Raw genomic sequence first — 14,552 nt, forward strand, 5'->3', positions numbered from 1 at the left:
GGAATATTATGCAGTCACAAAAAGGAATAGAGTACTGTTCAGTTCAGTTCAGTCGCTCAGTCGTGTCCAACTCTTTGCGACCCCATGGACTGCAGCACACCAGGCCTCCCTGTCCATCACCAACTCCCGGAGTTTACTCAAACCCATGTCCGTTGAGTTGGTGATGCCATCCAACCATCTTATCCTCTGTCATCCCCTTCTCCCGCCTTCAATCTTTCCCAGCATCAGCATCTTTTCAAATGAGTCAGTTCTTCGTATCAGGTGGCCAAAGTGTTGGAGTTTCAGCTTCAGCATCAGTCCTTCCAATGAATATTCAGAACTGATTTCCTTTAGGATGGACTGCTTGGATCTCCTTGCAGTCCAAGGGACTCTCAAGAGTCTTCTCCAACACCACAGTTCAAAAGCATCAATTCTTCAGCGCTCAGCTTTCTTTATAGTCCAGCTCTCACATCCATACATGACTACATATACTGTTACACGCTACATGGAACATGGACGAACCTTATAAACAGTGTGCTAAGTTAAAGGAGCCAGACACAAAAGGTAAAATTCACTTACATGAAATATCCAGAATAGGCAGATTGATAGACACAGAGAACAGATGGGTGGCTGCCAGTAGCTTGAGGAAGCGGGAATTGAGCAGTGACTGCTAATGGGTTTCTTTTCGGAGAGATGAAGATGTTCTGGAGTTAGATGGTGGTGGTGATTGTGATAGTAGTGATTAGAAGCAGCGATTCACAACTTTGTGAATGTGCTAAAAGCTGCTGAATTATACATTTTAAGAAGGTGAAAATTATGGTGTATGAATTATATCTCAAATTTGTAAATGTATATGTATGTATTGGGTTGGCCAAAAAGTTTGTTCAGGTTCTTCTGTAAGATGTTATGGAAAAACTTGAATAAGCTTTTTGGCCAACCCAATATAATTGTATGTATATCTCCATGTATAATGTGTTTTCCGGGCCCTCAGAAATGCCATCAGTCACTTCTCCAGATCTCTGAGCCCCTCCCATGCCTCCTTGGACCCCCTGCCTGCCCCACCCACAGGCTGCATTGCTCAGCTGAGCTGGGCAGTGACGGCTGGAGTGCTGTGGTCCACAGCACTCCACACAGGGAGACCTGTGTGCCCAGCAGCGGCCGGGAGGCAGGAGAGCCCTGAGAGCCGAGGCCATCCCACCTCTGCTGCAAGTTAACGTCAGCTTTCCATCACATTTTTCTCCCCCACCAGATGGTGAATTTTCTAATTTGATCATTTTGTTTGCCAGACTTCTATAAAGAAATTTTCCTCATCTATTTTGTTATTCTGAAATCTGGCATATGCAGTAGGATAAAGGCTTGATTCCTTCCCTTGATCGTTTCTCTATGATCAGAGAAATGAGTTGGTGCTGTAGCAACCTCTAAAGGTGACCAATGAGTACTTTTTCTAGTTTTAAAATATTTAAGTATATAAAATAGGTTATACATTTTAACAAGTTAATATAAAACCAACAGTTCAGTTCAGTTGCTCAGTCGTGTCTGACTCTTTGCAACCCCATGGACTGCAGCACACCAGGCCTCCCTGTCCATGGCCAATTCCCAGAGTTTACTCAAACTCACGTCCATTGAGTCGGTGATGCCATCCAACCATATCATCCTCTGTCATCCCTTTCTCCTCCTGCCTTCAATCTTTCCCAGCATCAGGGTCTTTTCAAATGAGTCAGTTCTTTGCATCAGGTGGCCAAAGTATTGGAGTTTCAGCTTCAGCGTCAGTCCTTCCAATGAATATTCAGGACCAATTTCCTTTAGGATGGACTGGTTAGATCTCTTGCTGTCCAAGAGTCTTCTCCAACATCACAGTACAAAAGCATCAAATTCTTTGGTGCTCAGCTTTCTTTATGGTCCAACTCTCACATACATACATGACCACTGGAAAAATCATAGCTTTGACTAGACAAGCCTTTGTTGGCAAAGTAATGTCTCTCCTTTTTAATATTCTGTCTACGTTGGTCATAACTGTATAGAAGAAAAGTTATAAAGCCAACAGCCACCATTAATATAAAATCACCACCATCTAGGTCAAAAATAGAGAACTGCCAGGGCTCCAAAAGACCCCCATGGACACTTCCCCACCACAAGCCCTTCTTGTGGGTTTGTGGGAGAGCCTGGAGGGACCAACCATTCTAAATAGCTGGGGTTATTAGCTGCTTTGTTTTGGGTTTGACCACAAAGTATGCATCCAAAACCAAATAGTTCTGTCTCTTCTTGAATTTTAATTAATGGAATGATGTATTATTTTATGCCTGTCTTTTTTGTTTTCAAAATCAACATTTTATTTTCATCATGCAACTAGATTCTTCTTTGCAGAAGTAGTCCCTTAGTTTTTATCTTTGCACAGTGTTCTGATATGTGAATGTATCGTGATTTACTTATCCAGTTTACTGTTTGCAGACATCAATGTTGTTTTCTTGTGAAAAATGATGCTTGGAACATTCTCATCCATGTCTTTGGATAAATATATGCGTGCGTCCTGCAGGGTGTATCCCCAGGAGCAGAACTGCTGCATTGCTGGGAATGTTCACTAGCATTACTAGATAATGCAGCTCACAAGCAGTGTGTGTAGGAGCCCAGGCTCCCTGTTTTTGCAGACAGTTGGTTATTAGCAGGCTTTTCTGTCGTTCGGAGTTTGTATTTTTTTTTTAACGTTTTGATCATCATCATGGATTTTTATAAATTTGATGAGTCCCAGTCCTTCAGTCATTCTCAGCGATGCTCAGATTGTCCTCTCTTTGGTCAGTGGGAACCTCCTGAAGTTGACTCTGGCATCATTCATACGGTTTTGGAAGTGTCCTTGCTTCCTGGAATGAAGTTTTATGGCTCCTCAGAGCTGCAATCAGTCATTTCTCCAAAGAGCTAGAGAAGCAGGGGGCAGGCAACTCCGATCTCTGGAGCTGATGCAGGCTGCAGTGCTCACCCCCGTTCTACTGTTCCAAGGCAGTCTAGAGGGGTCCCTTCCCACTCTTACCCTCCTCGGGTGGAAATGTTATAACTTGAATTCTCCCTGCTAGGCTTATCTTGGCCCTGTGTGGGGAAACGTGAGCGGGGAAGGAAGCCCGCTCTGATCTGCCCCCCACCCCTCACTCTGTCCAGGGGCACCTGAGCCAGCTTTGCAGCTTACTAGGGACAGCTGGTGTGAGGGCAGAGGGGCCCCCAATGCCCAGGCCCAGCTGGGGCTGCCAGAAGGTCCCACCCAGACAGCTGGGGCCAGTGACAAAAGTGGTGAGAAGGGGTGCGGAGGCAGGGATCCTGGCCCCCGGAGGGTGGGGAGGCCTCCCATCAGAAGCGCCCCACCTGGGGCAGGGCCAAGTGGGGCAGGCGAGACGGCAGCCAGTCACCCAACACCCGGTGAGCAGGCGGCGGCGGCAGCCTGGCGTCCGATGGAGCTGCTGATAGAGGTGACACCAGATATCCTGCTGCGGGGGTGGGGGGAGCGGGGCAGGGGAGGCAGGAGCGGAAAGAGCCATGCTCAGGGGGGCGGTTTGCATCCCAGCTCCTGGAAGGACCTGGGCTTGGAGCCTTAGGGCCCTCTGTAGCCTCAGCTTGCCCATCCAAAAATGGGGCACTGGGAAGGTGAAGCGAGTTCATCAACACAACGAGCCTGGCATGGTGCCAGCACATAGTAAGTGCTCAACAAACATCACGTGCTCTCATTACTGAAGTCGGGGCTGCTGAGGGCTCAGCAGGGGTCAGCAGGGTAGGGGATCAGCTACATGCAGGAGGAGGCACAGAATGAAAACTCCAGGGGCCAAGGACGGGGTGGTTTCATTCACCACTGAATGGTCGGTGCCCCATTCAATCTGGGCACACAGCGCTCAATATATATTTGTTGAATGAATACATGAGAGTAAAACAGGGGCCCAGTAGCCACTAAGACACTTTATCAACTAATGAGGGCATCCCAGTAAGAATCCGAAATCGAATCCCAGGTCTACTCCGCTGGCTGTGCAACCCCAGGCTAGTCATCCCCATCCCAACCTCAGCTTCCTTACTTATCAAAACAGCAGTAACGGTAACTAATAAATGCCTTCCTCATCAGCTTACGGCAGGGCTCAAAGCAGAAACTGGATGTGAGGTGAAGGTGGTGCTGTCAGAGCCCTTCATCGACGGGGCACCCACCCCTGAGCCACTGCAGGTGGCTCACAGATGCCCCCTTCTCCAGAGCGTTGTTATTTTTTATTGTAGTTGATTTACAATATTAGTTTCAGGTGTACAGCATAGGGTTTCAGTATTTACACAATTTACACTTCATTAAAAGATACATCCAGATAATGGCTGTAATTCTCTGTGCTGTATAGTATATCCCCGTTGCTTATCTATTTTACACATAGCAATCTTTGTCTCTTAACCCCGTGCCCCTCTCTTGCCCTTCCCCGTCCCACACAAACTCACACTAGTCTGGTAACCACTAGTTTGTCCTCTACATCTGTGAGTCTGTTTCTCTTTTCCGTACACATTGGTCTGTTCTCCACATATAAGTGATTTTATGCAGTATTTGTCTTTCTGACTTCATTTCACAAACCATAATGTTCTCTAGGTTCATCCATGTGGCTGCCAATGGCAGAATTTCATTCTCTTCTGTGGCTGAGTAATACTCCAGTGTGTCTCTATGTGTGTGTGTGTTGACACACCACATCTTCCTTAGCCATCTGCTGATGGGCATCTGGGTGGCTTCCATATTTTGACTATGGTAAGTAATGCTGCTACGAAAACTGGGGTGCATGTGGCTTTTTGAATTGGTGTTTGGACCGCAGCTTTAGGTGGGCAGCCTCAGCTAGGGGTGTCTTGGAGGCCACGCTCTAGTGACCTAGTCCTGAGAAGAGGCTCCAAAGGCCTGGACCCTTGCCTCAAAGGAAGACAACCCTGCACTTACTGCTCCCACTCCAGGGCTCCCTACGGGACCGGAGCTGGACTCAGCTGAAAGCACCTTTCCCGGCTCCTTCCCGACCCCATCAGACGTCCTGCTCTCTCCCTTCTGTGTGCATGCCTGCAGGAAACCACGGTCCAGGAATCTCCTTCTTAGGTACAGCTTCTAGGGACTCTGACCTAAGACAGGAAGTATTTTATAAACTCTGAAGTGCCCCACACAAGTCCAGGGTTGTTTTGCTTTCCAGAAAATGCTGGAAGGAGATGAGCTGACAGGCAGGGAATCTAAGTGGCAAAGGAAGTCTGCTCCTTGGGCAGAGTCGTGCTGCCCTGCTCTCAGGGAACTCACAGGCAGATAGGGGAGACAGCCCAGAAACAACGAGACTCATACGAGGGATGCCTGAGTGCGATGAAGGAGAACAGAGCAAGGTCGGCGGTGGAGAAGGACAGGGGCTGTCTTAGGTGCTCTGGGAAGGCCTCTCTGAGGAGGTGACATGGGCAGAGATGTGGACCTCTGCAGCCAGGCATAGGGAAGAGCAGACCAAAGGCCCTGAGGCAGGAGGATATCTGATATGCCCGGGAAATGGCCAGGAGCCCAGCGAAGAGGGGAAGGCATGAGATGAGGCCAGCAGGACCTGACAGCCAAATCACACAGGGCCTTGTAGGCCACTAGAGGACTTTTTACAGGACTTGAGATTTTATTCCAAGTAAGAGGGAGCCATTAAAGTTTTGAGCAGAGGAGGAAGATGATCTCATTTAGGTTTTAAAAGGATCTCTTTGGCTGCTGGGGCAAGGGGGGCGCAGGGGGACCAGGGAGAGGCTGCTGCAGTAATCTGGGAGAGCGATAGCAGCGGTGTAAGTGGTGAGAAGCTGTGGGACTCTGGGGATCTTGATGACAGAGCCTGGTGACTGCACGAGGAGGGCTCAGAAGATGAACTCAACTACCAAGTTACAGAGGGGACTGAGGAAGATGCTAAGCTACACCACAAGGATGCAATCCACAAAACCCACACTGCGGGAAATCCTACAAGACAAACAACCCGGCTTCTCCAACAATCAATTGCCAAGGGCAAAGGAAAAGATGGAGGGGGGAAGTATGGATTAAAAGAAACTAAGACTTATCAACCAATCACAATGTGTGTGGACCTTATTTAGATCTTGAGTCAAACTAGATGTGAAAAAAGAAAAAAAAAAAAAAGACATCTGACAACCAGGAATGTGAATGCTGAGTGGACATTTGACGATATAAAGAAAATGATTTCTTCTTAAGTGTGATGATGGTATTATGATTATGTTAGGAGAAATCCTTATCTTTTAGAGACACATCTTGATATATTTGTGATGAAATCATGCCTGGGATTTGCTTTGAATTATTATGGAAGGGAGGGGTACAGAACTGAAACATGAGTTTGGCTGTGAGTTGACAGCATTTGAAGCTGAATGTTAGGGACAATGATGGTTCATTATACTATTCTACTTTTGGAAATGCTTATACTTTTCCATGATAAAAAGTTTAAAAAGAAAAGGAAGGAAAATCAAGTCCAAGGGGAGGCGCTGAACAGCATAAGGCCCGTCCACACGTGTCAGGCCTGCACCTCAGCAGGGGCATCCCAAAGCCCAGCCTTTGCCCCTGCCCCACTTCGGCTGCCTTTCTGCTCTGGAGGTCAGTCAAGGCTGGACCCAGGCAGGTGAGGGATAGAATGTGTGGCCCAGAGAAAGCCCAGGTGGGACAGAGTGGGGCTGGGCCGGCTGGGCCTCTGCCAGACCCTGCAAGGAGCAGGGAGAGCCCTGGGCCACCTGTCCCAGCCAGTCCCATGAGGCCGATCATCTAACGATCCGGCTCCTGGATCTCCTACCAGCCTCATCTCCTGCTTCTTCCTCTGGGTTCCTGAACTGATTTCCCCCCCTGCCCCTGTGCCCAGCTCTCTGAATCTACCATCCTTCCCTTCCAGGTCTGCTTCTACAGAAGACCATCCACAATCAATCACCCCCAGCCTTTGGGAGCACACCTTCAAAGGACTCTCTTCACTGGGAGGAGGGGTCATCTCCTCTGCATCCAGACTGCATAGGTGTGAATCCTGCCTCTGCCACTCACCTGCGAGTGTGACCTCAGGCAAGTCACTTGACCTCAGTTTCCACATCTGTAAAATGGGATGACCTCATAAGGTTACTGAGAAGACTAAATGAGTTAATAAATGTGGACAAACAGAACAGCGCCTGGTCTATGTCAGAGGCCCTCAGACGCCCTCAGGACTGCTCTGCAAGGGCCTGCCTCACTTCTCCATGCCCTCCTGACACCACAGTTACCTCCTCTCCCATCCCAGCATGTTTCTTTTTTAAAAATTTCCATTTTTTATTTATTTCTGTCACACTGCATAGCATACCGGATCTTAGCTCCCTAACCAGGGATCAAACCTGTGCCCCTGCAATGAGTAGAAGCACATATTCTCAACCACTGGACAACCGGTGAGGTGCCCAGCAGGTTTTGTCCACCCCAGGATTGGGAGGGGGAAGGAGAGTAGAACACAAGCCCATGAGGAGACCGGTTAGAAACCAGTCACACATGAAAGCAACCTAGGTGTCCATTGACAGATGAGCAGGTAAAGAAGTTGTGACACATACATACCATGGAATATTACTCAGCTATAAAAGGAATGCATTTGAGTCAATTCTGATGAGGTGGATGAACCTAGAGCCTATTGCACAGTAAGTCAGAAACAGAAGAACAAATGTCGTGTATTAACACATATAGATGGAATCTAGAAAGATGACACTGAAGAACCTATTTGCAGGGCAGCAAGGGAGGCACAGACAGAGAGAGCAGGCTTGTGAACACAGTGGGGGAGGAGGGGTGGGACGAATGGAGAGAGAAGCGTGGAAACAGGCACATTACCACACGGAAAACAGAGAGCCGGTAAGAATATGCGGCATGACTCAGGGAACCCAAACGGTGCTCTACAACCTAGAGGGGTGGGAAGAGGTGGGCAGCGGAAGGGAGGTTCCAGAGGGAGAGGACGTATGTATACCTGTGGCTGACTCGTGTTGATGTATGGCAGAGGCTAACACAATGTTTTAAAGCAATTATCTTTCCATTAAAAATAAATAAATAAAAAGGTAAAACCAGTTACAAATAAAAACTCTTCAAACCCAAAGTAAGCAGCATCTGACTCCAATGGCATCAAGTTCGCATTGGAGGGGAGTGTAATTTAAATGCTCAATTTTTTGAGACTTCTAAGAAAAATCCCAGGTATTATGAAGTGGAGTTTATGTTTTATAAATTATGTTTTGTAGGAGTAATGACAATTGTGATGTAAACACAGAGCACAGGGCGCTAAAAAGCAAACATTGCCCTTCCTGCCTGGTACTTGACCTCCCAGTACTCGCCCAAGAGATAAACCATCAGACGCACAGCTCTGGGGACATCGTTATGCAAATAGGCACACAAGATACATATGCATACTTTATTTTGGGCCGAGTTGCATGGCTTTTGGGATCATCTAAAGGAAACGGCAACCCACTGCAGTATTCTTGCCTGGAGAATCCCATGGACAGAGGAACCTTGCGGGCTGCAGTCCATGGGGTCGCAAGAGTCGGACACGACTGAGTGACTTCGACTTTGCCTTGACTAAAGGTGCCCCCCAGCAGTGGAAGTGCTGAGTCCTAACCGCTGGACCATCAGCAACGTCCCCATACGCATTTTTTGAATGGATCATACTACACATGTTGTTCTACAAAGTCATTTGCTTTGACTTGCCAACATAGCCTGCCATCTTTCCACCCTACTATTAAGCTCTGCCCACTTCTCTGGTCTTCAGCACCTAAAACAGCGCCCGGCACACAGAAGACATTCAGTCCACATTCACTGACCAAACAACAGAACTAACAGCTACCTAAAATCACAGCCTCTCATCAGGTCCTAATTATGTCACCAGCCCTCCTGATGGACATTTAGCTTTGCCACATGGACCATTCCACCCAGCTCTGCATGCCAAGAGGGCGCCTATAGGAGAAGCCCTGGGGCGTGGAACTGCCCCATTAAAACCTCACCCGTGTATTCTACTGTACAAACAGTTTATTGAATCACAGTATATTTCAACAACAGTTTCTAAAACATAGCAAGCTCTCAGCAAGTATTTGCTATTATTATTTATAAACATACAAATATTTCCGTATTTCCTAGTTTATACCTTCTCTTTCCTATAACTGTTTATTTGCATTTCTCTTCTTAATTTTTTTAAAAATTTGCTACAGTGGGCCTTGGTCGTGTCACATGAGATCTCTCATTGTGATGCTCAGACTCTCTCGTGGAACATGGGCTCAGCAGTCACGGCATGCATGCTTAGATGCCCTGCTGCATGTAGGGTCTTAGTTCCCTGACCAGGGACAGAACGCAAGTTCCCTGCACTGCAAGATGGATTCCTCACCACTGGGCCAACAGGAAAGTCTCTCTCTTCTTATTTTAATGTAAAAAATTCTAGAACTATGTGTATTTGAAGGAATAAACGCTGGCTTTCAAAAAAAAACTTGCAGCTATTGCCAAAAGAGGTCGAGCCAACCTCAGCTGATGGGAGAGTTCCAGTTTCCCACACCCTCTGCCACCTAAGAGCTTTCTTATGATGAAGACTTTTATTTCTCAAATGGATTATTCTTCTTTAGTGACTCCACCTTTGATCATCAAACCTCCTGAATAAATAATAGGATGGATCATTTTATTTCTAATAGCACTAGGGAACCAAAATTCACAAATGGACAATTACTTTCTAGACAGCGAACAGAAACACATGCAAAAATTTTTTCAATGGGCATCTTAATTTTTTCAAACTGTCAACTTCAAACAAGTGTCCCTCAATACAAAACAAGAGAAAACTAGGAGTGCTAAGCCCCCTCCCCGCCTCTCTCCCCTTCTCTCCCCCCACACCTCAGCCCAGTCTAGGGGACCCAGATTTAACAAATGAAAATACAGGACACTAAGTTAAATCTGACGTTCAGATAAACAACATACAAAATTTTTAGTACCAATATGTCCCATGCAATATCTGGGACATACATATACCAAAAAACAAACAAACCAAAGCCTACCAAATGTGTTGTTTCATCTGAAAGTCAGATTTGACTGGGCATCCTAGAGTTTATCTGGCAAGCAGACCACAGCCCCCACCCAGTGTCTGAAGATCAAGTGATTTTTAAATAGGAGCCAAGACCCTCTTTGCCCTCCCAGTCTTTAGTCAACCTGCTACCCCAAGCTCGAGGTCTGCACAGGCATCCAGCCCACCCTCACAGAAATGCTCCCCACCCAGAGACGCCCCACCAACTTCCCTGGGATTAGAGTCTCTGTGCCGCCAGAGCCATCTGGGGCCAGGTTCCTGCTGCTCTTCTCCCTTCAGCCTGTCTCACACCTTCCCATCCATCCTTTCTGTTGGGGGTGCTGGCAGTCCCTTCGGGATGGTGGCTGCTTTGGAGCCACCTGTCCAAGGGCATGTCCTGAGCCATACCCAGCGTCAGAGGGATGCAGAGGTCCTCAGGCTCAGCTATTCCACAGCAACTCTGAAGGGCCCCTCCAGCTCCAGAGCGCCCAAGCTGTGGGGGGCTCTCTGCTGGGCCTGCATCAGAGCTCCACTTTTAAGTCTATTTTTTATTCATTCATTGTGGCTGTGCCACACAGCATGCAGGATCCACCCTAGTTTCTGGACCAGGGATCGAACCTGTGCCCACTTCAGTGGAAGCGGGGAGACCCAACCACTGGACCACCGGAGAATTCCCAGAGTTCCGCTTCTCTCTCCACTCACTCTCCTTCCTTGCCCTGCAGTCCACAGGCCAGGGATCGTTCCCCTGCCTGCCCCACCAGACCTGTCCCCACCTCCCCTTCCCGGTCCACAGGCCCCTGACCGGAAACCGGCCACTAAGTGTCCACAGTGGGTCGGTCTGCGACTGGTTAATATTTTTTTTTTTGGGGGGCTTTCCAGTACATTCTAGATTTTTCCACACAGGTACATATTACTTTAGTAATACAATAATAAAAATAATATTAAAAGCTTTTTTTTTCTTTAAGAAAAATGTAAAACCAACCCAGCAGCCCTCCTCCTCTCTGACCTCCCACCTGCTTTCCCAGGGAGGTCTCCCGCCGAATCAGCGAACTCCCACCCCAAATGCCTCCCCAGTCCTGCCAGACCCACAGGTGGTTTCACTTCTCCACCGAAGGCTTTCTGCCACCAGCTGGTCCTTGCTGGGGGGCTATATGCAAATTCTGGAGGGGTTCTTAGTACTGGTTTGGAGCAGGAGGCTAAGTCCTGAGATTGGAGAGTAAGTGTAAGAGGGGAACCACCATTTGCTAACTCCGTGGGGTCCTCTGCACCAGGCTCTGGGGGCCATGGGAGCAGGACGCAGACGCTGCCTCCGAGGGCTCCACAGCTGGTGGGGCGGGGGCAATGGAAAGCCAGAGAGGATACTGTGTGAGGTGAAGTGGGCCAGGTGTGGGGAGGAGGAATTCGTGGAAGCTTCTGGAAGAAGGAAAAGTCTCAGCAGATCCCTGAGGGTGAGAAGGACCGGGTAGGGAGGCGGGAGGGGGCCCGGTCAGGGGATCAGTCTGTGCACAGGCCTGTAGGTGAGAGGAGGGTGGTTTATTTGAGGAATCGAAAGCAGTTCAGAGCAGCTGAAGGGCAGAGGAGGGAGAGGAAGCCCAGGCCCGGGGAGGGCAGCGGGGCCAGGGGAGGGAGACTGCGCTCTGTCCTCACCTCAAAGAAACAGGGAGGGGAGCCGAGCCGCCAAGGAACGCAGAGCAGGGGAGGGACAGACTCAGGTGAGGGTCCCATAAACGTCTCCGCCTGCCACACAGCAGGAGCTCAAAGAGTTCTCACCCTGAGCCTCTGAAACCATCACAGTCCCACCAGTCAAGCACACACTATCTGCCACGTGGAGTACCTAAAACCTGTGTCTCCATGGAAACGAGTCCCCAGCCCCGAGGTCCACAGCCCTCCTGCTCTTGCGTTAGGGAATACATTAGGGAATAACGGACTCTGGAGTCTCGGTTCAAATCCAAGCTCCTCCGGTTTCAAGCCGTGTAACCTTGGACAGATGACCTCTCGGTGCCTCAGTCTCCTCATGTGTAAAATGGGGATAATAATAGTATCCAATTGGGCTGAAGTGAAGATTGAGTGACTCAATATAGAAAAAGTGGCTGCCTCCTGGCTCCTGGCAGATGCTGTGCACTGTTGGTTTCTACTGTTTTTTCTGCATCCCTCCCTTGGGCCAACCACTTGCAGGCACTAACCAAACCATCCTCCATATCCTCTCCCAGCCCTGAAGCATCGCACCCTTCCTTTCTCCATCACTGGGGGTGGGACAGAGCCAGACGGGATTGAGGACAACCCACTGACCTGGGCCTGGGGCCTTGCCCCCGCTCCCTCAAGTGCAGTGGACATAACACTGGACTTGGAGCCAGGAACTGTGCCCTGGGCTGGGCTCTGCTGCTGACCCTCAGACTCCCCCTCTGTGACATGAGGACAAGGACATCTTGCTGCTGTCTTATCAGCATGGCTGTCAAAGGAGCAATAAGGGCTGCAGATGCCCTGAGTATGTCCATGTCACAGGCACGGCCTTGTGGCTGGGCCAGGACTCTTGCTGGCAGCCTCCTCTTCTGGCCTACACTGGCTCCTCCACACAATCATAAGATCTGTTCAGAGCTCGCTGTGAGGACCCCAGAACCTGAGCATGGCCTGCCTCAGGCCTTCCCAGATGCCCTGATGCTGACCGGGACCCTCCTAAGGGCTGGGATAGAGACAGAGAGCCTGGTGTGGGCTCAGCACCCTGGGAGGCAAGTGCCAACCCAGAGGCTTGAGGCAAGTCAGACCTTCACCAGGGCCTTCCAGCAAGCCTGGACCAGCCAGGGACTCAAGCCTGGGGCCCAAAAAGACCCTCTAGAGCCATTCGGACCCCAGTATCTATCTCTAAATGCCATAGCTGCTCATCACCTCTAGGCCAAGGAAGGGCCTGAATGGGAGAATCTGTTTTCAGTAGCTCTTTGGTCCTGGGGGACGGGATGAGAGCCCAAGATGGGGCTCACCCGCCTCCTTCAGGGTGCCAGCTATTTCTCAGAGTTCAAGTAGATTCATTCACTCATTCCACAAACATGTACTTGGTGCCAGACCCAGGTCAGGTACTGGGCGATGACAGATGAATCACACAAACTCCTGTCTTAAAGCACTTCCAGTCTCTGGGTGACGGGAGAGGCATAAATAACCAAGGCACAAGCAAGCTAGGCTGGAGAATGCAGGGCAGGCAGCACGGATCTCACCTGGGGTAGCAGGAAGCTACCTGGAGGGGGGCTCGTGAGTGGCTTATGGACCTGTGATGGGAAGGCCGGGTGGGTGAGGGATGAAACCTCCAAGACCATTGACAGACAGTTCCGTTTGCACCCCCCGCCAGGCCAGAGCCAGGACAACGTGAGTTATTTATGGTTGTGCCCAGAGAAAAGCGGCCACATGTGTCACTGCACGTGGGGTGCAGAGCTGGGCGGTAGAGAGTGGGGGGCGGCTGGGGCTTGAAGCTGGGTCGCGGCCAAGCTCTGTGGTTTGCTACTGTGTCCCTCACACCCTGATGACCTTTTAAGCTTTTCAAGGCCTCCCATAGGCAAAACTAAGGAGGAGAGAGAATTCCAACGGGCAGAAAGTGGCCTGGGGGCTGGGGAAGGGAGAAGGGCCAGACAGACCCTGGCCTCTGCAGTCTGTGCGGGCCATTTATCCTCACCTTCTCCTTCTCTTCCCCCTCCCATCTCAGCAGTGGGGAAAGGGGGCAGACAAGACAGAAAAAAATATCTTTCACTGTAAACCAGACAGGACCGAGGGCGGGCATCAGCTGCTGTATTTCTCCCCAGCCAACTCTGGTCCATAAACAGCCTACGCACCAAGCTGGCATCAGCCTACCCACCCTGTTGGGACCGGAACAAGCCAGGCCAGAGCCTTGGATGGGACCTGGGGCCTGGGTCCCACCTTCCCAAGGCACCTACTTCCTGCGTTTTTCCCCCACCCCCCGCCCCTCGGGTGAAGGCCTCCGCCAGGTCCGTCTCCCAGGGGGCCCAGCTCAGGGACATCCTGACACTGCCCCGGGTGATGCTCAACAACCCCAGCGCTTGCAAAGCACCCGCGGTCGCGCGCTCACCTCTCTGCAGGTAGCTGTCCGATCCTCCCCCCTGTCCGCCTCTGCGCCCGCCGCCAGCACGCACCCCTAGACTGGAGCGCTCCCTCCCTACCCCGTATCCAAGGGCCAGACCCCTTACCTGGGGGCAGGGGCGCCCGGCACCATCGGCGGCGCCGCGGGGCCAAGCGGGGCGTCTAGGGGCCCGGCCTCAAGCCCGATCGACTTCCCGGGGGGCAAGAGAGGCTGCGCCGCCGCGTCCCTCCGGACCTCGCCCGGGGCTGCGGGAAGGAGGAAGGTCAGAGCCGAGGAGGAGGGGAGGCGGCGGGCGGAGGCGCGCAGATGGGCGCAGATTAGCGAGGCATTTTTAGCGAGCCAATGGCGGCGCGGCGCCGGGCGGAGCGGTGGCTGCGCAGGTGGAGACGCCGCGCTGCTGAGGCGGCAGCTGCCGGCTTAGGAGGTGCGGGGGGGCGGGCAGCACCCCCAGCGCCCTGGCTGGCGCCCTGCTCCTCCTCCCAGGGGGT

The 14,552-nt window shown here is 50.7% G+C and overlaps 1 protein-coding gene across 1 annotated transcript in view; it reads right to left on the minus strand.

The window, feature by feature from the left end:
- Positions 1–14,327, minus strand: part of PACSIN1 (protein kinase C and casein kinase substrate in neurons 1) — a 64,957-nt gene extending 50,630 nt beyond the window's left edge. The window contains exon 1 of the mRNA XM_070360982.1: positions 14,171–14,327. The gene's annotated coding sequence lies outside the window, so the exon portion shown is untranslated. The remainder of the gene's footprint in view (positions 1–14,170) is intronic.
- Positions 14,328–14,552: the final 225 nt, after the last annotated feature.

Source organism: Bos mutus, chromosome 23 (assembly GCF_027580195.1).
Source record: "Bos mutus isolate GX-2022 chromosome 23, NWIPB_WYAK_1.1, whole genome shotgun sequence".
Lineage (NCBI taxonomy): Eukaryota > Metazoa > Chordata > Mammalia > Artiodactyla > Bovidae > Bos > Bos mutus.